Source organism: Phascolarctos cinereus, unplaced genomic scaffold, assembly GCF_003287225.1.
Source record: "Phascolarctos cinereus isolate Bilbo 61053 unplaced genomic scaffold, phaCin_HiC Scaffold_597;HRSCAF=1228, whole genome shotgun sequence".
Taxonomy (NCBI): domain Eukaryota; kingdom Metazoa; phylum Chordata; class Mammalia; order Diprotodontia; family Phascolarctidae; genus Phascolarctos; species Phascolarctos cinereus.
The window spans coordinates 1-22,640 of NW_027555954.1; the positions used below are offsets into that span (position 1 = coordinate 1).

Consider the following 22,640-nt stretch of genomic DNA (forward strand, 5'->3'; position numbering starts at 1 on the left):
TCCTCTCTCCTCCTCTCTCCTCTCCTCCTCCGCCACTTGCCACACTTACTCCAAACTCCGAAATACAGTCTCCTCAGGGAACTCATAGTCTCTCCGATTAACGAATACAAGCGCAGAGTCAGCACCACTCACGGATTCAACATTCGCCCAGTATAGGACACCACCATTCATCCAATCCAGGGACCTTAGCCTAAAAAACCTAGTCGGTCAGATAGAGAGTCACCAAACACCAGCGGCACCTGATTTGAGAACTTTTGTTCATGCGCACCGGGGCGGGGCGGTTGAAGGCCTGCCCTTGAGGGCTCCTACCTGTAATTCCCTCCCTAGGAAACGAGGAAGGAGATTACACGATTTCATCTTGACCTTGGAATCTACCCCACTCTCCTAATCCCAAGGGATTCAAAGGCGTGCTCACGTTGTTTTCTAAGCCGAACATTTACCCCTTCACTGACAACACACTGCTGCCATTTTCAGGCACACCTATTTTGTTAATTCCTCAAATGATCCTTCGAAGATCTCCTTCGTCCCCTATGGTCTCGACAACTTCTCTCTGTTCGTCTGTTCACGTACGCGCAGCATAACGTAGGCAAGCAATCTCCTTGTGGCCGGAAGATGCGTTGTTGGCGTCGAGGATTCAACACAGGAGTGCCTTGCACATAGTTAGCCCTTAATAACATTGAATTCCATGTCCATCTCTCCTTGTCCGCCCCCCCCCCCGCCGTTGTTCCTTTCAGCCTATTAGCAGCGTGGAAAGCCAAGTAGTTTTCTTCCGCTGTGAAAGCCAGCTCGTTTTGTTCATCAAAGGAACGAGACTGTGTTTCCGGGTTTCGAACCGGGGACCTTTTCGCGTGTTAGGCGAACGTGATAATACACTACGGAAAACCTCGAGCGATTGCTGCTCGAGTGAAGCTCTTGAAGAAATTGAGAGAGTTCACGTTAAAACCTTGCCTCTAGCTCAGAGTTGCACTGGACACTATGGGTTCGGAATGCCTTACAAAGGACACGCAGTTTGAGTTTTCCAGATGCGTTTTAAAGGTTGCAGATTTGCATAGATCGAGAGAAGTGCTTTAGCAAAACGAGTCAAGAATGACCGTGGTAAGTTGTGGAGACTGTGAAGAAAGCTGGTTAGGAAAGAAGATCAAGTTAAAGCAGCATTTGCTACCAAGCTCTGGCTCCAAATAACTGGACCTTCTGTCTTTATTTAAGAGTTGTGTATCTCCTGTAGTTCCAGAAGTACTCGTTAGAGATCAGACTTTCCTTTCTAAGGGGTTCACTTAATAAACCTCTTCCTGCTCAGCACTCTGGCTAGTTACCAGGATTTCTGATACGTCTGTGGAGATGTCAGAAAAGAGCCAAGATGGGCTACCTGCGGTTTGCTTCCAAGGTTATACCGAGGAGAGAGAAAAAGAAGACCACAACCTGTGAGATTCGGACAAAGCATCACCCTGCTGCCTACTCCATCCTCTTTATCATGATGAAGCCCTTAGATGGGGAAATCTTACAATCTTCTCCTTTCCTGATTTTAGGTGTAGTTATTGATTCCAAATAACCAACGGGACTAAGACATCTTAGGCCTTAGGAGAAAATAATTTCTTTCTGAAATGAGATTTCTAACCCTCAACATCCCGACTTTACTTAGTGCTCTACCTGGTCGCTTATTGAACGCCTCTCAACACCTTTCAAGCCTGACTCAAGGGAAACTTTCTGTGAAGGCATTCCGAACCCATAGTGTCCAGTGCAACTCTGAGCTAGAGGCAAGGTTTTTAACGTGAACTTCCTCAATTTCTTCAAGAGCTTCACTCGAGCAGCAATCGCTCGAGGTGGGTTTCCGTAGTGTAGTGGTTATCACGTTCGCCTAACACGCGAAAGGTCCCCGGTTCGAAACCGGGCGGAAACACAGTCTCGTTTCCTTTTGGATGAGACAAAACGAGCTGGCTTTTCACAGCGGAAGAAAACTACTTGGCTCTCCACGCTGCTAATAGGCTGAAAGGAACAACGGCGGGGGGGGAGGGGGAGCAAGGAGAGATGGACAGTGGAATTCAATGTTATTAAGGGCTAACTATGTGCAAGGCAGGGGGGGGGAGCGGGACAAGGAGAGATGGACAGTGGAATTCAATGTTATTAAGGGCTAACTATGTGCAAGGCACTCCTGTGTTGAATCCTCGACGCCAACAACGCATCTTCCGGCCACAAGGAGATTGCTTGCCTACGTTATGCTGCGCGTACGTGAACAGACGAACAGAAGAGAAGTTGTCGGAGAGCCATAGGGGACGAAGGAGATCTTCGAAGGATCATTTGAGGAATTAACAAAATATGGTGTGCCTGAAAATGGGCAGCAGTGTGTTGTCAGTGAAGGGGTAAAATGTTCGGCTTAGAAAACAACGTGAGCACGCCTTTGAATCCCTTGGGAGAGTTGGAGAGGAGTGGGGTAGATTCCAAGGTCAAGATGAAATCGTGTAATTCTCCTTCCTCGTTTCCTAGGGAGGGGAATTACAGGTAGGAGCCCTCAAGGGCAGGCCTTCAACCGCCCCCGCCCCGGTGCGCATGATGACAAAGTTCTCAAATCAGGTGCCGCTGTGTGTTTGGTGACTCTCTAGTCTTGACCGACTAGGTGTTTTTAGGCTAAGGGTCCCCTGGATTGGGATGAAGTGGTGGTGTCCTATACTGGGCGAATGTTGAATCCGTGAGTGGTGCTGACTCTGCGCTTGTATTCGTTAATCGGGAGAGACTATGAGTTCCCTGAGGAGACTGTTATTTCGGAGTTTGGAGTAAGTGTGGCAAGTGGCGGGGGAGGAGGAGGAGGAGGAGGAGGAGGAGGAGGAGGAGGAGGAGGAGGAGGAGGAGGAGGAGGAGGAGGAGGAGGAGGAGGAGGAGGAGGAGGAGGAGGAGGAGGAGGAGGAGGAGGAGGAGGAGGAGGAGGAGGAGGAGGAGGAGGAGGAGGAGGAGGAGGGCTTTCTCCCCTTCTCATATCTCGGCTCGTTGGTCTAGGGGTATGATTCTCGCTTAGGGTGCGAGAGGTCCCGGGTTCAAATCCCGGACGAGCCCTTTGAATTTTGGCAGCCACAGAACGCCTCAAGGTCCAGCATTTGAGAACCCAAGTTAAAGAGGACCTTTGTGTGTAATGGAAAAGTTTGGAATTTGCGGGCCTTCATCCCACCCTAGCCCCTCTTCCTTCATGCACTCACTGCTCCTCTACCTGGCTCTCTGGCCACCAGAGACTCTTCAGGGTGTCCGTTTGACTTCACGGATGAACACTCACATAGGAGCCTTGAGGAAATACTTTTCTGGCATTGAAAATACCGCAGGTTAGTTTTTAAAGAAAGGCCCTTCTGGCCTCATTTCTAAAATAGATAGAGAATTAAGTCAAATTTATAAGAATATAAGTCATTCCTCAACTGATAAATGGTCAAAGGATATGAACAGGAAGTTCTCAAATGAAGAAATTAAAGCCATCTATAGTCATATGAAAAAATGCTCTAAATCACTATTGATTAGAGAAATGCAAATCAAAACAACTCTGAGGTACCACATCACAGATTGGCCAAGATGACAAAACAAGAAAATGATAAATGTTGGAGAAGATGTGGGAAAATTGGAACACTAATGCATTCATTGTTGGTGGAGCTGTGAAATGATCCAACCATTTTGAAGAGCAATTTGGTACTATGCCCAAAGGGCTATAAAAATATGCATACCCTTTGACCCAGCAATAGCACTGCTAGGGCTATATCCCAAAGAGATCATGCAAATGGGAAAAGGACCCACATGTACAAAAGTATTTATAGCAGCTCTTTTTGTGGTGGCAAAGAACTGGAAATTGAGAGGATGCCAATCAATTGGGGAAGGGCTGAAGAAATTGTGGTATATGAATGTAATAGAATACTATTGTGCTATAAGAAATGATGAACAGGCTGACTTTAGAAAAACCTGGAAAGACTTGTATGGTCTCATGCTGAGTGAGGTGAGCAGAACCAAGGGAATGTTGTACACAATAACAGCCACATTGTACGATGACTAATACTCATAAACTTAACCCTTCCCAACAATACAAGGATTTAAGACGTCTCCAAAGGCCTTGTGATGGAAAATGCTACCCACATCTAAAGAAAGAACTATGGAGTTTGAGTGCAGATCGAAGCATACTATTTGCTATTTTTTTTCTTCTGTTGAGTTTTGTTTCCTCTTTCTGGTGGTTCCTCCCATTGGTTCCAATTCTTCCTTACAACATCGCTAATGTGAAAATATTTTTATAGGAATGTATATTTATAGCCTATATCAGATTGTGCACCATCTTGGGGAGGGAGGGAGGGGGAGAAAAAATTTTAAACTCAAAAGCATATGGAAGTGATTGTTGGTAAATCAAAATAAAAAAACAGAAATAAAGAAAAAAGAAAGGCCCTTCCTCCTTCTTGTGTGCCCTGGCGGGCTTGCCTAGGTGGCTGACCCTTCCTGCTATTTCTTCTCAGCCCTGATTTTTCCACCAAGTAAGGCTGTCCCCCGACCAAGGAGGCAGACTTACCTCAGGCATGGTACAGAGGATGGAGTGTTGGCCTGGAATCAGAAAAACCTCAGCTCAAATGAGGCCTGAGACGCTAGATGTAGGATCACGGGCAAATTACTGTGGCGATAAAATTAATGTTTGCAAAGTCGTCTGCAAACATTTAGGAGCTACATAAAATACTAGATATTTTATTGTTATCACCATCATTATAAGGCAAATTAGTCTAGTTTCCTTGGACTATTAAACTCAGTAGGGGGCACCAAGAGAAACTGTCGGGAACTGAAGAAGACAAAGTTCTGCAGGGAAAGTGCTTCCCTCTTAGTGCATCAACATTAAAACCACAGAGGCAGGGGAAACAGTTTTTCTTTCCTTCCTTCCTTCCCTCCTGCCTTCTGTCTTTCCTTCCTTCTTTTTTTCTATTTCCCCAACCCTATCCAGAACACATTGAATGACAATCCTCTCATTAACCTTTAGCAGTCAGTGCGTGTACATCTTGTTATCCCAAGTCTCTTCCAACTGCTCCGTTAACAAACTGTTTTTTATGGTTTTTGGTTTTTTGGGTTTGTTTTTTGTCTCGCCCAGTGTTTAATAACAGTGTCTTACACTAGCAATGAGTAGGATTTCCGTTAATACTTGTCTTTGGATGTTAATGAGTAAAGTGGAGGGGTTTGGAGCCCGGCCGCTAATGCTGCAATGAGTAAAACAAAAACTGGTGGGAGGCCGAAATCTTGGCCACTTCTCTTCATCCTCTCTGCAGCAACTTCCAATCAAATCCAGGTCACAGTACTAAATCCAGTGTCCTTTTCCCTTTTTCTTCAAGGATCACTGAAGACACGGAGAGGGCTTATCGGAGAACACTGAGGAAAAGGTAAGCGAGAGACCAGAGAGAAGGAGCTGAGAGGTGAGAATGAGCCACGAACTGCTGGTGAGGAGAGGAGCTCAGAGTCCAGGTGAGAGTCTCCAAGGCCTGTCAAAGCACCTTCCCGTGGCTTCCGGTTCGACTGCATACTGTTCTGCTCCGCTTAATACTGGTCTGTGCCTTTAAACTAGGTATTATTGCTACCAAAACGTGTGTCTATTGTCCATGACTTTCATCTATGCCATTAAACGAGGGAGCTGTGAGGGAGGGAGGACAAGCAAAACGCAAAAAGAAAAAGAATTCCCAGCTCAGGTTAGGTGTACGTAAAGAGGTGATTATGGGAAGAATTTCTGCCATGTAATGCTGAAATCATCCCAAACCCCAACCACTGCTTGTAATCTGCAGTCTAAGAGCCAGTACTACCAAGGAATGGAGTATATGAAGGGTTGTAGCTGTTCAGAGAATCCTACAAACTGAACCAAGAACCAAATTACAACACCTACCAGGAGTGCATTGTAGGCAGGTACTTCTACATGCTAGTTTCCCAGATTACACATAGTTAAGGCATTCTCCTGATTTTCCACTTAAGATTTTTCCAAATTACCCACTCTGAACCTTTCCACGGCTCATGTAACTGGATTTTTCAGAAAACAGTCCTTTGTTTTCCTTTTAGAGTGGGATATCTTTCAATTATAACATCTGTGGACATTTTGTAAAATGTTAGAGCGGTATCTAAGGGATGATACATGTTTATCTCCACTTATTTTACACATAATTATTCCCCACCGACATCAACTGTTTTAAGTCCATTCCATTTCTTTCCTAACCCTTTTGTCCTGGGGTCTTCTCTTAAACTCACAGTCAGTGGTTGGTACCCTGGTTCAGGACTCCCAAGAAAGCCCAGACTAATCAGCTTTGGCTAGAAGATGTATTATTTTCATAAACATTTTCCTAAAGAAGTTTTCTCTATAAAAGGGTACACCAAAGCCCTGGGGATTTAGATCCACCTGGGCATAAACATTGACAATAAATCTGCTGTAGGGATATGATTCTCACTTGGAATTCTCGTTGCCCCTGCCTGCCAGAGAGAGGCAACCTACATTATTTTCATATTTTTTCTTCTACTACTACTTAACTGATTTCCCAGAGTGTGGATGAAGCCCGTACTGCCTAGAGATTGTTGAAATTTCTCTCCCTTCATTGCCCTACTCTGGCTCCCTATCAGGCTCTTCCTATGCCCACAGAAGACTTTGAACATTTGCTATAAAGAAAATTCCATCTGATTCCCCCTCACACACAAAATAAACACCTATGTGCTATGGAGAATAGTATTTCTTCCATCGAAAATACTTGAGTTATGGAAGTAGAATTAAAATATGCCCCTTGTTGTACCTACATCCAATAATATATTGACATATGTATATGTATATTACATGCACTGGTATATGTGATGCTTTGTATGCCTTAAAGTAATATAAAATATCAACTCCTATCATTAATTGAACCAACTTTGCCTTGAGCCAGTGATGTCTCTATTCAGCAGTGATCTGCTGGTCATCTGAGACAGAGTGAGAAGTTAGGTATCATTCATATAATCAATAAGGATTAGAGAAGGACATTTTTCAAACTTACTGCTTCCTCCCCCCCCGGGTCCTGGATTTACAGTAAAAGGAGAGAAGACATGGAAATTTGATTAAAGGAGAAAGAGAGACGTAATGGTAAAATGCAAGGGCACGTGGCTTGGGCTCTTAGAATAGGGGTCTCCCTTAAATCCCCAAACGTTTCAGATGTCAGTCAAGAGAGGTTGCATCAGAGAGCAAAGCAATATTGTCTGTACACATAGCAGATCTGGTTACTAACGTATGAGGTAAAAAAGAATAGCTAATTGGGGGAAAGCTGGCAATAACTAATAATAGAGGCTTTTGATTTAACAACTAACTGGAATTTATTTAAAGTGCTTGTACATGTCAGGTACCGGGCTGGGTACTGAGGATATGAAAATTAATTAGTCCCTGACCTCAAGGAGCTGATATCCTACTAAGAGAATGAATGAATGAATGAATGAAACATTAATTAGGTGCTTACTATTTGCAAAGCACTGTGTTAAGCACTGGAGACACAAATAGAATTGGAATGACTGTCCCAGTTCTCAAAGGGCTCACATTCTAATGAGGGAGGCAACAGATGAGGAAGTTTTCAGCTACAAGACGGGAAAACCCCATGGTTCTTAGGCTTCAGCCCTAAAGCAGATGTTAATGCTTCTTCTTTAATGTCATTTCCACTGATAAAATACAGGTTTCTGATGTTGAGCCATTTGAAAGTGCCAAGGATTCTGGAGGCAAGAACTTTCCCCAGCAGCAATAACCTTCAGGCTTAGTTGCCAGGATGCATCTCCACAAGGATTGCTTCCCAGCATTATGGCTGAGGTCACTGGGTTGGAAGCAATGTTATTCCTAAGCCTCTTGGGTTTAGGGTTCTGGGCTGTCTCCATCAGAATCTGAGGGGAGATGATGGTCCAGCTGGTGGTGATGATGACTTGTCCATCATGTTTCCTCCACTCTCTTCCTTAGGGTGACTTGCTGCTTCGGATAAGCTGCCATATGTCATTATTGATTGAAAGTTGGTGGAGATAACAGGTGCTTTCTCACATGATGGCTGTAAAGACTGAGCTGTGAAAGCAAGATGGTCTGGGAATCGATGCCACTCCCAGACCTACTGTGCCAATAATTCTCAAATTATTTCAATTTAAATTAAATCCAATGGGAAAACCTTGTGCAGAGATAAATAGATACAAAACATATGCAAATTAATTTCAAGGAGGATTCAAAACTGGGAAAGATGGCAGGATGGAATGAGGAAAGTCTTCTTGTATGAAGGGTCACTTCACTTCAGTCTTCAAGGGAGCTAACATTCCAAAGTTAAGGTAAGAATAGAGAGCATTGTAGGGGTGGGGAGTGGAGCACAGATGAGGACTTAGATAGTGAACAACAAAAGTCAGGAAAGGAAAGAGGAGGGAGCATACCCAAAGTCAGAGAATTGCTAGCATATACTCCGCACCTGCTTCCCCATAAAAGTATAAAAGGGCATTTTTAAGAATGGCAAAGGTGAAGTATTTTCCACTCCACATCACTGCTATAACACATCTCCATTTTAAAAAAAAAGTTTAATTTCATTTCCTTATTTGAACTGTACTGAAACATTTTACTACCTGGCCAATCATACTAATAGGCCCTTTTGTCAAAGGTTGAAAGTGCACATGAAATCAAAGCTTAAACTTTTCTTTTCCACTGAAGTTTTTTTCTTCCCAAGTGTAAGATTTTGCCTTTAAACCTGTTGAATTTCATCTTATTAGACTCATGCCAATACTCTAGTCTATCAGGATCCTTCTGGACCCAGACTTCATTGCGCACTGTTAGCTATATAGCTCCCAGTGAATTGTTTTTGGCAAATTTGATGAGAATTCCATCTATGTCTTTGTAATAGCTAACATTTGTACGGTATAAAACTTTAAGGATTGCAAACCGCTTTACCAATATTTGTTCTCATGCCAACCCTGGAAACTGGGTGTTTTTAACTATCCCCATTTTCCATATGAGAAAACTGAGGCACAGAATGATAGCGACTTGTTCAAGATCAACGGAACTCCAAAGTGCCTGAAGTCATATTTGAAGTCAGATCTGTCTGCCTTCAAGTCTAGCGTCCTTTGGCTACTACACCACCAGTTGCCTCTTTATTCAAAGATAATGTATAATGATAATAAGTAAAACAAATACAACAAAAAACCCGATCCCTCCGGAGGGACCGATTGTGCACGTATGTCAGAAGAAGCACATAAAGTAAGCTGATGAACCTGCTTAGGACTTCAGCATCTTTCAGAAACGTAGTCGGCAGGATTCGAACCTACGCGGTGAAACCCCAGGGGATGTCGAGTCCATCGCCTCAACCACTCGGCCACGACTACATCTGCTAAGTGGCTCTTCGCTATCATTTTTTCAGGACATAGTGATTGTGTGTCTGCTTGTTCTTTCCATATAAGTGAATCACAGTCTTTCTATCGTTTACTACGTGCCCTAATCTAGGAGACTTGCTATAGCCAAAAATTGTCTCGAACTAAGCCGACTTCTCACCTCTTCCGTAAAGCGCAAACATGCCACTGATACACCTACGCCTTCCTGCTTCCCAGTACCTGATACACCTTTCTATTCTTGCACATAGCTTTCGAAAACACTGATCCCCAGACTCCCACCCCTTCGAGCAATCCTTTCTCCCTACTTTATGTCTATCCACTTTCGAATACCTTTTGACCAAAGGCTCAGAAATTTATGTATTGAAAAATTATTTGGAGAGTCTGAGAAGCGCAGAGGTGAAGATTTTAACCAAGTGCTCTTGGAATAGCCTTTTTTTTTCCCCCCTGGGACCCTTTAGACTTCCTCAGACACTGATTCTGAAGAAGTTCACGCGGGCGTATGCGTTTGTCCTTTATTCTCAAAGAGGACCTTGACTTCAGGAAAATGACGCCATGACTTATATGTGAATTGGATTTAAGTGAAAGAGGGCTGTGCAAGGTCACCAGCCTCCCTTTCTCTTCCGAAGCCATCTAGGTCCAGTGGCAAGATATAGATCAGGAAGACTGGAGATGGCCCCGAGCGCATAATTTCCACGTCAAAGAAGAATGGAAGAGCCTGGGTTCTTCAGGGACTTCGTACAAATTCCCTTGGAAAAACATGCTGCCACCACTCCAGGACGGTGAGATTGCAGGAATATAAGTAGGCTCAGGAAGTACAAGTTATCAAATTGTCAGCCATGAAAGAAACACGACGAGGATGGGATTCGAACCCACGCGTGCAGAGCACAATGGATTAGCAGTCCATCGCCTTAACCACTCGGCCACCTCGTCTGCCTCCGCACGGCGTTTCCATTTTTGTTTGTTTGTTTGTTTTATTGTGGTTCTGTTGAGAGGTTCAGTAGTTATTGTAAAGTCTTTGCAAATTATTTTTCCTCTCGTCCAGGTACAACATACTCTCTGAGAGCTACTCCCCTCGTCGACACAAGACCTTGAAGGTTGGGTCCCAAGCGCGGTCACTACTTCGCCAGGCAATTAAAGGTATTCTGTGTATCCGCACTCGTCAAGCTATAGCTTAGGACCCCTTCACCCTGGAGGCGGGGGTGGGGTGGGGGAGGTAAGTACTGGGGGTGAGGGGGACGCTTCCCGTAACAGTCAGCCAATAGATATAATTAGCTCCAAGCATTTACCGGTGGCAAAGTAGGACCAATCAGCTGTAAAATCTACGCACCCCACCTCGCACCTTGTAGCGTACTCTCCTACAAACACTCAGTCAGTGGGAAGAATGGGAAAGAGTAAACTGATAGTGAAGCACAAGCGAATCCAGTCCTCGACACTCCAGGACCTCATGGTCTTTATCTCCTGGAGTCCTCACCTTGCTGCCCTCCCTCCCTCCCAAGAAATATCTCCTTCGAAGCGCCTTTGCTAGACTAACTTGACTCCCTGCGTCTGTTTTTCTCTACCACTGATTCTCAAACTGCCAGAGTGTGAAATCCATCATAGACCGCTCTCTTCTAATTTGATACAGATCCAAGACCATTTAAGCGACTGCTAGCCATTTACTCTATGTATATTTGGTGGGAAGGAGAGGGAGATAGTGAAATTGGTATCTCTTGCTCGCTGATGGATGTTGGTTTCCCGAGCTTAAGTAGTAGCCATGCTTCTGGATGTGAAGCGCCAAAGGGGAAGGGAGGAGAAGCCGAGAGAAATTCCCTCGCTTCCACCTGTCCTCCAGTAGAGAGCCAGGGTCACATTCCTCAAAGTTGATTGCTGCTTCAGCAATGCCTCGACTCCCTCCAGGTCATGCAGCCTTAGCTTTGTAGTGGTTTAGACAGCTTTCCTATTAGCCAAAGGCCTACTGTCCTTACAAACTAAACTCTTCAGGCAAAATACAAGTTTCCTAACACATCTATACCTCCCTGCTCTGTTATAAGGCCCTTAGGTGTTTTCATTAGCTGTTGAGGGGTGGGGAATCGTTGGATTAGAGACTCAGTTCACTCCTCCCCTAACAAATTCAGTTGGGCAATCCAACTTTAGGGAAAAAGAAGGAAATCCCAATCCGTCCAGGTACAGAAGTCTCCAAAATTAGGTTTTTCCTACAAAGAGATTCACTAAAAGGAGTTGGATTGACAACATTTGGGACGGTGAGGGGAATTGGGAATCAAGAAGGATGTGGAAAGTGAGCAGTGGTTTGTAGTTAGCTGTCAGTGTTTCTGGCTTAGCGCCGGCGCGGCCTAGCGGCGAAGCACCGGCTAATGCTACCCCACTTTCCCACCCGCGCAGCAGCAAACCCAGTGAAAGCTTCCCCACGAGCAGCAGCAGGCGAAAGAGGTCCAGGCCCACTGATCCCAGCGGGACACTAGTAGGATGCCCTAGCCCTGTAGTCCAGAGGACATTTGTCCTGCAGATTCCAGCACCGAAGTCCTGTTTTGCAGGACTCTCGGCTGTTCTAAGGGTGAGACTACTAGGCCAGGACTCCTAAAGGAAGCACAAGGAAAAGAGGGCGCATTAGAGGATCCGTGAAGGTGGCACTCGAGGGTGGCGGCGACTGCAGGGGACTTCGGGACAGCAAGGATCTAGAGCAGGGAGTGGCAGGCAAACCCAGGCTTGCCTCGGAAGGGGAAGGAGGGAGCAGCAGCCGCCAAGATTGGGGTTCCTTTTGGACTCGCAAGGAAAGCCCCAGTGAGGAAGTAGATAAAGCAGGTATAAGAGTTCCGCAAAACTCAAGTCTGGGGTCAAGATATTTTGATAGGAGGGACACAGAGAAAAATATTTTGACTTGTCTTAGCTGAACTTTTTCATGGAGTCTCCTTTAACGAGAAAAGCCCTAGCACGCTCAGTTTCCGTAGTGCAGTGGTTATCACGTTCGCTTAACATGCGAAAGGTCCCCGTTTCGAAACCGGGCGGAAACACGGCATGACTCTTTTGAGTGAGCAGTTACAGTATGGAGCACTACTGCTTCCGGCCCATTGGACGTCTACAATTTAAAATTACTCATACTCTTTCCAGACCTCCAGGAGCTAACAAACTATTCTGAAAAGCATAGGACGCTAACAGATAAGTAGAAGAGGTAGGGGTAGCCCTGGAGAAAGGGCTCGGATTCAAACTGGAAACCAGGGAAGGTTTAAGGCATCTGAATGTAGGGAAGGACTCTAGAAGATATCATAAGAAGTTTTTCCATTTTCTTCCAAAATTGTTCCATTCATCATTTCTTACGGTACTGTAATAACCCATTACATTCACATACCACAATATGTTCTCTAATTATTAATGATGTAGAGCATTTTCTCATGTGGTTGTTGATAACTTGATTTTTTTCTTTTGAAAACTGCCTTTTGATAACCTTTGACCATTTATCTATTGAGGAATGGCTTTTAGCCTTTTAAATTTGAATTCATTCCTAGTATATCTTGAATGTGACACTTTTGTTTTTTAAAAAAAAAAACCTTGCTGCAAAGATTTTTCCTCTGTTCTTATTTCCCTTCTAATTTTTATTATTCTTGATTCATTCATGCAAAAGGCTTTTACATTTTTTTATATAATCAAAATTGTCCATTTTACTTCTATTATCCTCTCTATTATTTTTTATAGTGATGAGCTCTTCTATCCATAGATCTGAAAGTTGATTTCCTTGCTCCTCTAATTTGTTTACAATGTAGCCTTTTATATTTAGGTCATGTGTCCACTTGGAAATTATTTTGATTTATGTCATCAGATGTTGGTCTAAAATTTAATTTCTTCCAAACTGCATTCCAGTTTTCCTGGCATTTTTAAATCAAATTTGAGTCTGTCTTCAAGAGAGCTAGACATTCCAAAGCTTTATGTGAGGTGGGAGAGCATTCCAGCATAAGGCATTTGGAACTTAATAGATGTTATAATTTTAGAACACAGGACTGGGTGCATAGTAACGGTAAAAGAATTCCTGGGATATACTCCCATTCCCTGTTTTTTTCCATCCAAGTGAGAAATCTACATTTCCTGCCCCAATATCCCTGCTGACCTCTAATCTCACATCTCCAACTACCATTCAGACATCCCAAACTGAATGTCCAGTAAACATCTTAAACTCAAAATATCTAAAACAGAACTTATTGTCTTTTCTCCTATACCCTTCTCTCTTCCCTATTGCTATAGAGAGCCACATCCACTCAGGCTCAAAACCTAGAAGTCATCCTGGATTCCTCATTATCTCTCAATCTACACGTCCAAACTGTTGCCAAGGCCTGCTGATTTCGCCTTTGCAACATCTCTCCAAATGGTCTCCTCTCCTCTGACACTGTCATGTGAGTAGTGCAGGCCTTTATCACCTCATGCCTTGAATATTGCAAAAGCCTGCTGGTGAATCTGCTTCAACCATCCAATCTATCCTCCATTCAGCCACTAAAAGTGATTGTCCCAAAACACTAGTCCAATCACGTCACCTCTCCCCATTCAGTAAACTCCAGTGGCTTCCTATTGCCTCCAGCAACAGATACAAAATACATTATTTAGCATTCAAAATCCTTCATAACCTACCACCCATTTCATATCTTTTCAGTCTTAGACCTTACCCCAAAATATACTTTCGAACCAGTGATACTGGCCTCCTAACTGTTCCACCCAGAAGACACTCCATCTCTCAGCGCCAGGCATTCTCTCTGGCCTGGAAAGTTCTCCCGCCCTCTTAGCTAACTAACTAATCTTTCTGGCTTCCTTTAAGTTCGAATTAAAATCTCATCTTCTGCAGGAAATCTTCCCAAACCTCTCTTAATCAAAGTGCCTTCCGTTTGTTAATTATTTCCTATTTATTCTCTATATAGCTTGATATATATATGTACATACATATAAATACATATTTGTTTGCTTGTTATCGCCATTAGACTGTAAGTTCCTTGAAAGCAGTTACTAATTTTCCACTTTCTTGTATCCCAGTGCTTAGCACAGTGCCTGGCACATAATAGGTGTTTAATAAATATTTATTGGTTAATTGATAAGATGGCAGTTTTAGAAAAGGCAACCAAAAGAAGATAGTTCTTCCCATCTCTCCCACTACTCATATGATATTGTTAGTCAGTTAGTCAATAAACATTTATTGACCATCTACTAGGCAGTAGTCAAGTGACAAGTAGTAAGCAATATCTGTTTTAAATTACAAAGATAGTTTGATTTCATTTACTTTGTTTGAACTGTACTGAAAAATTATCCCACAGGGCCAATTCTATTGCAATGTCTTTTTGCCATTGGTTTCAAATGTTTGTCAATCAATTTCAAACTTTTCGGCATGGTTTTGGAGATCTTTTCAGAAGGTGATATTCCTAGTGAGCTCACACACATACACAGAGATGATAATGAGAGAAGGAAAATAAATGGCGCTGCCTTATAAAATACTGCATATTAACAACAAAAAAAATGAGTTATTTGAAGTGCAAGAGGGAGAGGTAATCAGTTCAGAGAACATTCAATACATAGGATATTATTTACCAAAGAGAACAGGTGTAACTGAGATACAACCAAGAACCCAGGGTCTCCAATCGCCTACGTTCTTTCTCATCGATTTGAAACAAAATTTTAAAAAAATCTCCTCTAACATATCTTTAAGATTTTCAGTTTTATATTGTCAAACATTGTCGTTCATGAACCGTGATAAGAACACTTGGAGGAGGCTCGGTGCTTTTCGGTACCGGGTTATCTATGTCCAGGAGTTTCCGGAGGTAGTAGTCTCAAGATTGTAAAATTCAGCCTTTTAAAAAACAAAAGGGCCTCTAGTCTGAAGCTGCTCGTTTATTTATTATTATTTTTTTGCCACCTTGAATGGAAAGCAAAATATGGTAGGATAAGGATGGGGGTGGAGGTGAGGGTATGGCAAGAGAATAAACATTGAGATAGTTTGAATAAGCATAAGTTCTGTGCTCTATTAACGCTCTAGTGCTTTCAAGAAAAGGTGAGAAAAGCTCTTAACACTTTGGGTTGATCCTTGTCGGATTTATTTAAGGATTTAGGAAAGAGTGGCACAAGACCGTCATTAAAAAGATATTGAAACCTACAATATTGAAAATGTACACAGGACACTTATTTGATAATTTTCAAACTCCTGCAAGCAGCCAGGGGCGTTAGCCCGGCTAGCTCAGTCGGTAGAGCATGAGACTCTTAATCTCAGGGTCGTGGGTTCGAGCCCCACGTTGGGCGAGTTCTTTTCATACACAAAGGACAACTGCAACGTCTGTGGGCCCAAAGATCTGAAGACAACGTTTTCCCCCTTACCCAGCCCTGCATATTATCAAACTTGAAATAGCCCAAACGTGTTGTAACTATGTAGGAGAGATAGAGATAATTCCTTTTTTTCCCTTTGGAATATCTATTTTTTTTCCCCTCCATTCACTCCCTCAGACTTACACTTTCACTAGCTCACTTAATCACGACTTAGTAAAAGTGTGTGTGTGTGTGTGTGTGTGTGTGTGTGTGTGTGTGTGTGTGTGTGTGTGTGTGTGTGTGTGTGAGAGAGAGAGAGAGAGAGAGAGAGAGAGAGAGAGAGAGAGAGAGAGAGAGAGAGAGAGAGAGAGAGACTGTTGTGAGTATGATTCCTCTGCTTCCCTCAATGAACCTTACAATCTCCTCGGAAAAGAAGACACAGTCACTTAAATATTACCGGATGAGTACTTTAGAGCGGTTCAAACCTATGGGCTGTGTACAGCCGGAGATGGAAGGGCGTTACAGATACGAAGTACTGGGGAAAATCTTCTTAGAGGAGATATATTTAGCCTTGTTTTCTAGTGACCAAGGCAGGAATTCAAGAACACAAGGGGCCACATACCAAATCCAGCAGTCTGCGCAAATAAAACTCCGCCAGCAGCAAGGGTTCAGGCACTGTTGCTGTGCAAGAATTAATTCATTTTGGTCGAATTCTGGAGCACAAAAGGACAAGCAGTATGAATGATGAACAATAGAACATCCTTCCACCGCTGGCCTTCAGGGATTTAACTCGCCTTTAAGAGCCGAAGAAGAGAACGAGCCACAGAAACCCTCAAATGCCTCAAAATTCCTCTTTCCATTCCACCCTGCATCGTTCTTGTCTCATCTTCCTTAAAAAATACTCCAGGGACAAGATGTTATCACCTGGCTTTTTTATTCTTTCATGGATACGTACCTTCAAGCCCCTGCCTCCGAGGGCAGCCAAGCTGCAGTGGCCAAAACTGTCTGTTCACTTGCGGGGAATTCCGCAGAGCCCCAGGATCACTCCTGTACCCAGAGCAGAGAACATTTCCGCTTTACTACTCTCCCCTCTTTAACCCAATCCAACAAACATTTATTGAGCTCCTACTATGTGCCAAGCACTGTGTTAAGAGCTGAGGATACAATTTAATAAAAAGAGAATCCCTGCCCTTAAGTAGCTTTGTTCTAATGGGGGGGGGAGGGGAGGACAACACATAAAAGGAAACAAGAAAATGAAGAAAGGAACCAGGGGGTACCGGCCCAAGAGCATCTTGCTCCGTGGACTTGAAACCAGGCAGAGCAGCAGATGTAGTGGAGAAAACCAAAAAGTTCCGTTTCTTCCCTCTGTAGAGGGAGGCATTGGAAGGAATTTGGTCCTCTGCCCTCCGACCAGAGGAGAGAGAAGCCTGAGGGAGGTAATGGTATCAGTCAACGCTTGAGTTAGCAGCGTGGTGGTGAGACTAGATGACGGTACGAGGTTAATCTGGTAGGGGCATCTTGTACCATGGAGCTGAAACCAAGCAGAGCGTCAGGTGCAGAATGAGTGAGCCACAGTCTTACCAAGCTCGGGGCCTGCTACTGTCTTCACGTTTGCTCCCCTCCACCTTCCTCTCCTTGGGCTCCTCGGATACTACTCTACCTAATGAGTTGCTACTGCCCTGCAGGGAAAAACAAACCCCAAAACTTTGTGGGTGTGTTGGTTTCTATTTCTTTGTCGATTTTTTGTTGTTGATGTTGCGATATTTGTTGGATCTCAAGGGAGACTGGCCCCAACGGAGTCCAATTTCTCAGGGAAAGCGCTCCTAAACGCTTTGGGATCAGAGCCAGAGGGCTGGCGGAGACCTTGGAGGGCAATTAGTCCACTCTGCTCATTTTCCAGAAGAGGAAACTGAGGGCTAAGAGGCAAAGGGACCTCCTTATGGTAACACAGCTAGCTAATGTCAGAGGCAGTATTTGAACGCAGCTTTTCTGACGTCAGAACTAGTGCTCTTTCCATTGTATCCTATTGCCTCCCCGGATTAGGGCTTTTCCTCAAAAGCGTCGGTGAAAGATCCACAAAGACTTGGAGCGAAGGCATTTTAGAGGATTCCTCATTGAACCCATCAAAAAAGAATCTCAACTTCGTCAGAGAGCTGTCTTAGAAAGGCTCCAGTGATTCCAAGGGAGACCAGGCCGAATGAGCTGCGGTTCACTAGCTCCTCGCGGAAGCAGGGCTTTAAAATAAAGAACAAGCACCTGCGTGCCTTCCCAGGGCCCAAGCAGACCGGAAGATGAAGTTGCAGGCTCTAACACCAACTCACCTGTTCTCAGTTAAGGAAGTGAGGCGCTCTCAGGAGAAGGAAAGCCTCCAGCGGATTGAAAGTCAGCCAGGGAAGTAGGGCAGGGAGGGAGCTGGAAGAGAATGAGCACACAGGTTCTGTTATAAATCCTGGATTATCGGTCATCAAAGGACTCTGGGTGACAGAATCCTCTGTGAGCTCTGTAGGGGCTGTTTTACCTTTCTTAAAAGATCTAGTGCTGTGACATTATCAGCTATGCCTCTAGAGAGGCTCCACCTGAGTCTTAGCCCATGACTGCGCTCCTGAGGCAAGAGCCCGATGCACGTGGGATTTAAGGGAAGAAACGGACTTTTATTCCCATTGCAATCACTCATTTCTCTGTTCCTAAGGTTCTCATCTCAAGTGGTTGTACTTTTAACAACTGCTGTCTCTTTCTATCTTGGGTGAGTGAGTTTTCAAGTAGAACCTATCACGTCCTCATAAGGAAAAAGGCCTTTCACTCCTGTTGAGGCTGGAGAATCTCCCGAAACCCAGCTCAGCCAGGAGTCTATCCACCTCCCCATGAATGGGCTCCCAATGACCTTAGTCATTGTGCTTTTGTTGTTTAGTCGTGTTCAATACTTTGTGACCTCATTTGGGGTTTTCCGGGCAAAGACTCTGGAGTGGTTTGCCATTTCCTTCTCCAGTTCATTTTACAGATGAGGAAACTGAGGAAACAGGCTTAAGTGACTTGTTCAGGGTCACACAGCTAGTGTCTGAGGTAGAATTTGAACTCAGGTCTTCCTGACTCCAGGCCCAGCACTCTATCCACTGTGTCACCTAGCTTCCCTAGTTATCGTGCTAGGGAAGTAGAAAAATAATCTTTCTCTCCTTGGGTCTCAGGAGCTTCCTTTAAACTAAAGACCTAGTGAAGGCCCCTGTAAAGCTGCAAATAACTGGAATGTCTTCAGATCAAAGAACTTCATAGTTAGGATCATCCTTAGGCACCACCTAACCCAATCCTTCCTGAAAAATTTCCCCTCTACAACATATCTCGTGCAAGCAATGGTCATGCATCCTTTGCTAAGAAGCCCTCCAACCGTGGTGTGGAGCAGAGAAAGGACCATAGTCTCACCTAGGCAGTTCATTTGGGTAGTACCACTTGTCAAGACATTTTTCCTCACTTTAATTCTAATTTGCTCCTAATCTAATTCAATAAATTTATTAAGTGCCTGCTACTTGCCGGGTACCAGCACTGCTGATGTGATAAACAAAAAGACAGTCCCTGCCCTCAGGGATGTTACAATCTAATTGCCCCTTTTGTAATTTCACCCATTGCTATTGATTCTGTCTTCTAGGACAAAAAAGAATGGATTTAATCTTGTACATGACAGTTCTTCAAATACTGGAAGACAGCTCTTCTGTTCCTCTCAAACCTCTTCTTCCCCACAGAAAAGATGTCCAGTTCTTCAACTGACTGGACTCATATTTAAGAAATAAAGCACTAAATATGGGCTTGCTCCCTGTGTGTTATTCTTTGATGGAGATGGGACTAGAGTAAAGAAAGAAGATGAGGGAGTGGGTACATGATTTTAATTCATTGGAGGGTTTCTGTAGTACAGTTGGCTTCCACACTCTGGAGTTCACTGAAATTTGGGTCCTTGAAGCTATGAAGTGGAAGAAGCTTCTATCTTCCATCACTCACATTGCTTATCCTCTTTGCACCCTAGGGTTTGGCCCAAATTATTAATCCCCATACAGCAACACTCCAATCATTTTTTGCCACAAGCCCGTTTTATGTTCATGCAGACTCCCAGGCTTGAAATGTGGTTCTTCATCTTCTTTTTTCCTGCACTGCCACACACTGCAGCCCAAGGTTAAAATTACATTCTTCAAGACTACCTCCAACCCTCCCTGTTAGCTCTATGTCAGACTTCATTATACACTTGACTTTTCACCTTTCTGATTCACTCATCCCGTAACATTTCATGTTTTAGTTACTCCACTTATTTGCTTCTTAGTTCTCAATGGAATTGTAAGGTCCCCCCAGGAAAGAGTCTCTTAGCTAAATATTGTATCTCCACCATATTGAAGCAGTATATGCACAGAAAGAGCTTGAGGAAGGATTCATATCCTCTTGAGTGTTTATTTTCTGAAAAGCAAAATTATTTATTTTACAATAAATGTTCATAGTCTTCAATGGATATAAAAAGGTGGGGTTGACAAGGGAATTAGAGGGTAGATGGTAAGAGGAGAAGAATTTCAATCTTAGAGAGCATGTGCTTTGATAGGAATCTGGGACTCTGGTGCATATGAGAAGGAAAAGAAGGAGGAAATCCTATGAATCCAGGACCTCTCAAGTGAACCATACCCGTGGATCCACAGTCTACTTCCTTCAAAACTTAACCTACAAAACAATGAAAATGGGGTAATAACCACAGAATGACCAAACAAGAAAAAGCTTGGCACCAAAGAAGAGATATAAGAAGATACCATTCCTCACTACTTTGCAGAAATGGGGAACAGAGTAGGGTGGGGTAGAGAGGGAGAATAGGTGTGAAATGTTGCTTACATTGTGGATTTCTTTTTTTTCTCTTTTCTTTGCAGATTTCTTAATTTATTAATCAGTTTTGCTGATTTTCTTTTCTCTTTTTAAAAAGTTTTTGTCTTATGAGATGGTTCTCTGTGAGGGGGGAAAAAGAGGGATATAGGTGGACATTTAGGCTAGGTTAACTAAAAAATGTCAATAAAATTTATTATTTAAAAATCTTGTGACTTTCTCAGACATCCTTCTTAAGGAATTACTATTCTCTCCTGATTAAGGAATCAATATGCAGATTCTCAGTAAGGCTGACAAATCTGATAATCAAGCAACAGTTGATCCCAATTGACAGGTCCTTCAAGCTGAAATGGCCTAGTTGTCCTAGAGTCAGGTGACCAGCAGCAGATAATGTGGGCACTCAGTCAATCCGGATCAAGGGGGAAGTTCTCTCTTTTAAAGGCCCTCAACTCTTACTCCAACTCCCTGAGAGATTTGGACTATGAATTAAATGAATGGATGATTCATTTTTTCTTAGCTGGCTTCACTATTTGGAACTCCTTCCACACCATGCCCCAGGAAGTTTGTTGTGATCATTGCGAACTTTATATAGTTGAGTATGAGTATATTATATTCATAATGAAAGGGCTCCAATATGGAGTCACTTGGGCTAAATGGTCCTAATGCCCATAAAGCATATAGGCAAAGAGAGACGGTTTGTAATTTTCCATTGCTAACCCTGTGTTGGAGAGATAAGGCTTGAAGCTTTTGATTGGATGAACTCGACCTGCTGCAGAGGTCTTCAGTTTTTCTGCTGAGGCAGTTAATTTAGATGCTCCCACCATGGTCCTGATAAAGAAACTTCCCCCTACCCTAGATTCACCACTTAAGCCTTGTACAGATAGATGATCTGAAGAACTTTTCCACCACATCTGGGTCTGATTGGGAATGTTCCCTCCTACATCTGGCATCAATTATCTCTTCTCAACCAATCCCATTCTTGGGGTATATAATTTTGCCACCAGAACTCCAACTGTGAGCGGTGTTCCTTCCCCAACATAGTTCCCTCCCCTTCAGGCTGTGGTGAGTTTCTTGCAGGTGGGCATAAACTTTTATTTATATTCCCATGGTGTGTGTGTATATGCTTTTGTTTTGCCTGCTTGCTGCTTTGCATAATAGAGCTTGGCTTTGTATCATCTTCCTGAGCACCAATTTTCTAGAAATTCCTCAACCCAGGTATTTGCTTTAACCCAAGCTGTGAGATCAAATAAAGTACTCTTTATTGTAAAAAAACAAAAACGAAAACGAAAACCTCATCGTCCTACAGGATTCCATCAACCTTGGTACTCCATCCTCTGTCCTTCTAATTGGAGAACGGAGCCATGAATTCCAGTACCTCCACTTGAGTTTGACTCAGGGTATACAGATCATCCTTAACTCCCGATGGCGTCAGCTAGCTAGGAATGAAGCTAGGATAGCGATGGGGGGGAAATGAGAAGTTGTAAAAAGACAACTATAGATCAGACAACGCGATGAATCATTATGCTAACTTTCAAATATATGAGTAGAAAACCGAAGGGAGAAAAACGAAGATTGCCGTGACTCGGATTCGAACCGAGGTTGCTGCGGCCACAACGCAGAGTACTAACCACTATACGATCACGGCACACTACCAAGCCAGGTGGTAGCAAGCTGTCTTTCCACTTCATTTTATTAAATTTAAGAGAGCTAGCTTCCGATCCTTTTCATTTCAATTTTTCTTTTCTTTCATCCGCAGGCGTATCGAGATACCCTTAGTTGCTCAGCCATACATAGACAATTCCCACAGCCCGCCTGATTTCATAAAGAACCCATAATAGACACCTGGTCAAAGAAGACCGGCAAACGTGCAATCAACTCACTCGATATATTGGACACTATTACTCCTCGAATCCACCGACTTTGGACGCTTGCCCAGACTGCAGAAAAATTAGGAAGGAAGAGTTGACTTGCACAGGAAAGACTTGGGGATTTAGACCCTCAGATGCATCCTAAAAGGCTACCAAACCTTGCGTGGAGTTTGCCGGCCCTTCTTTCTCCCTCCATTTCAAATTCTATCTCTTCTCCGCTGGGATTGTACATCGAGGTCTCCTTGTGAGCAAATGCTTTGTTCCTCTCCAACAATTCCTGATTGCTTTGTAGTCTGTCTCAAATAACCCTCCAAGGAAACAATCCTTGCTGAGCAGATATGG

At 43.5% G+C, this 22,640-nt stretch overlaps 6 non-coding genes across 6 annotated transcripts; 4 read left to right on the plus strand and 2 right to left on the minus strand.

Annotated features, from left to right (window-relative positions):
* The first annotated feature begins 1,824 nt into the window (after positions 1-1,824).
* TRNAV-AAC (transfer RNA valine (anticodon AAC)) lies at positions 1,825-1,897 on the plus strand. Its single transcript has one exon. It is a non-coding gene; the product is annotated as a tRNA-Val (tRNA).
* Positions 1,898-2,973: 1,076 nt separating this feature from the next.
* Positions 2,974-3,045, plus strand: TRNAP-AGG (transfer RNA proline (anticodon AGG)). Its single transcript has one exon. It is a non-coding gene; the product is annotated as a tRNA-Pro (tRNA).
* A 7,130-nt stretch (positions 3,046-10,175) lies between these two features.
* Positions 10,176-10,257, minus strand: TRNAS-GCU (transfer RNA serine (anticodon GCU)). Its single transcript has one exon. It is a non-coding gene; the product is annotated as a tRNA-Ser (tRNA).
* A 2,005-nt stretch (positions 10,258-12,262) lies between these two features.
* TRNAV-AAC (transfer RNA valine (anticodon AAC)) lies at positions 12,263-12,335 on the plus strand. The gene has a single exon. It is a non-coding gene; the product is annotated as a tRNA-Val (tRNA).
* A 3,180-nt stretch (positions 12,336-15,515) lies between these two features.
* On the plus strand, positions 15,516-15,588 carry TRNAK-CUU (transfer RNA lysine (anticodon CUU)). The gene has a single exon. It is a non-coding gene; the product is annotated as a tRNA-Lys (tRNA).
* Positions 15,589-22,003: 6,415 nt separating this feature from the next.
* TRNAH-GUG (transfer RNA histidin (anticodon GUG)) lies at positions 22,004-22,075 on the minus strand. Its single transcript has one exon. It is a non-coding gene; the product is annotated as a tRNA-His (tRNA).
* Between the last annotated feature and the right edge of the window lie 565 nt (positions 22,076-22,640).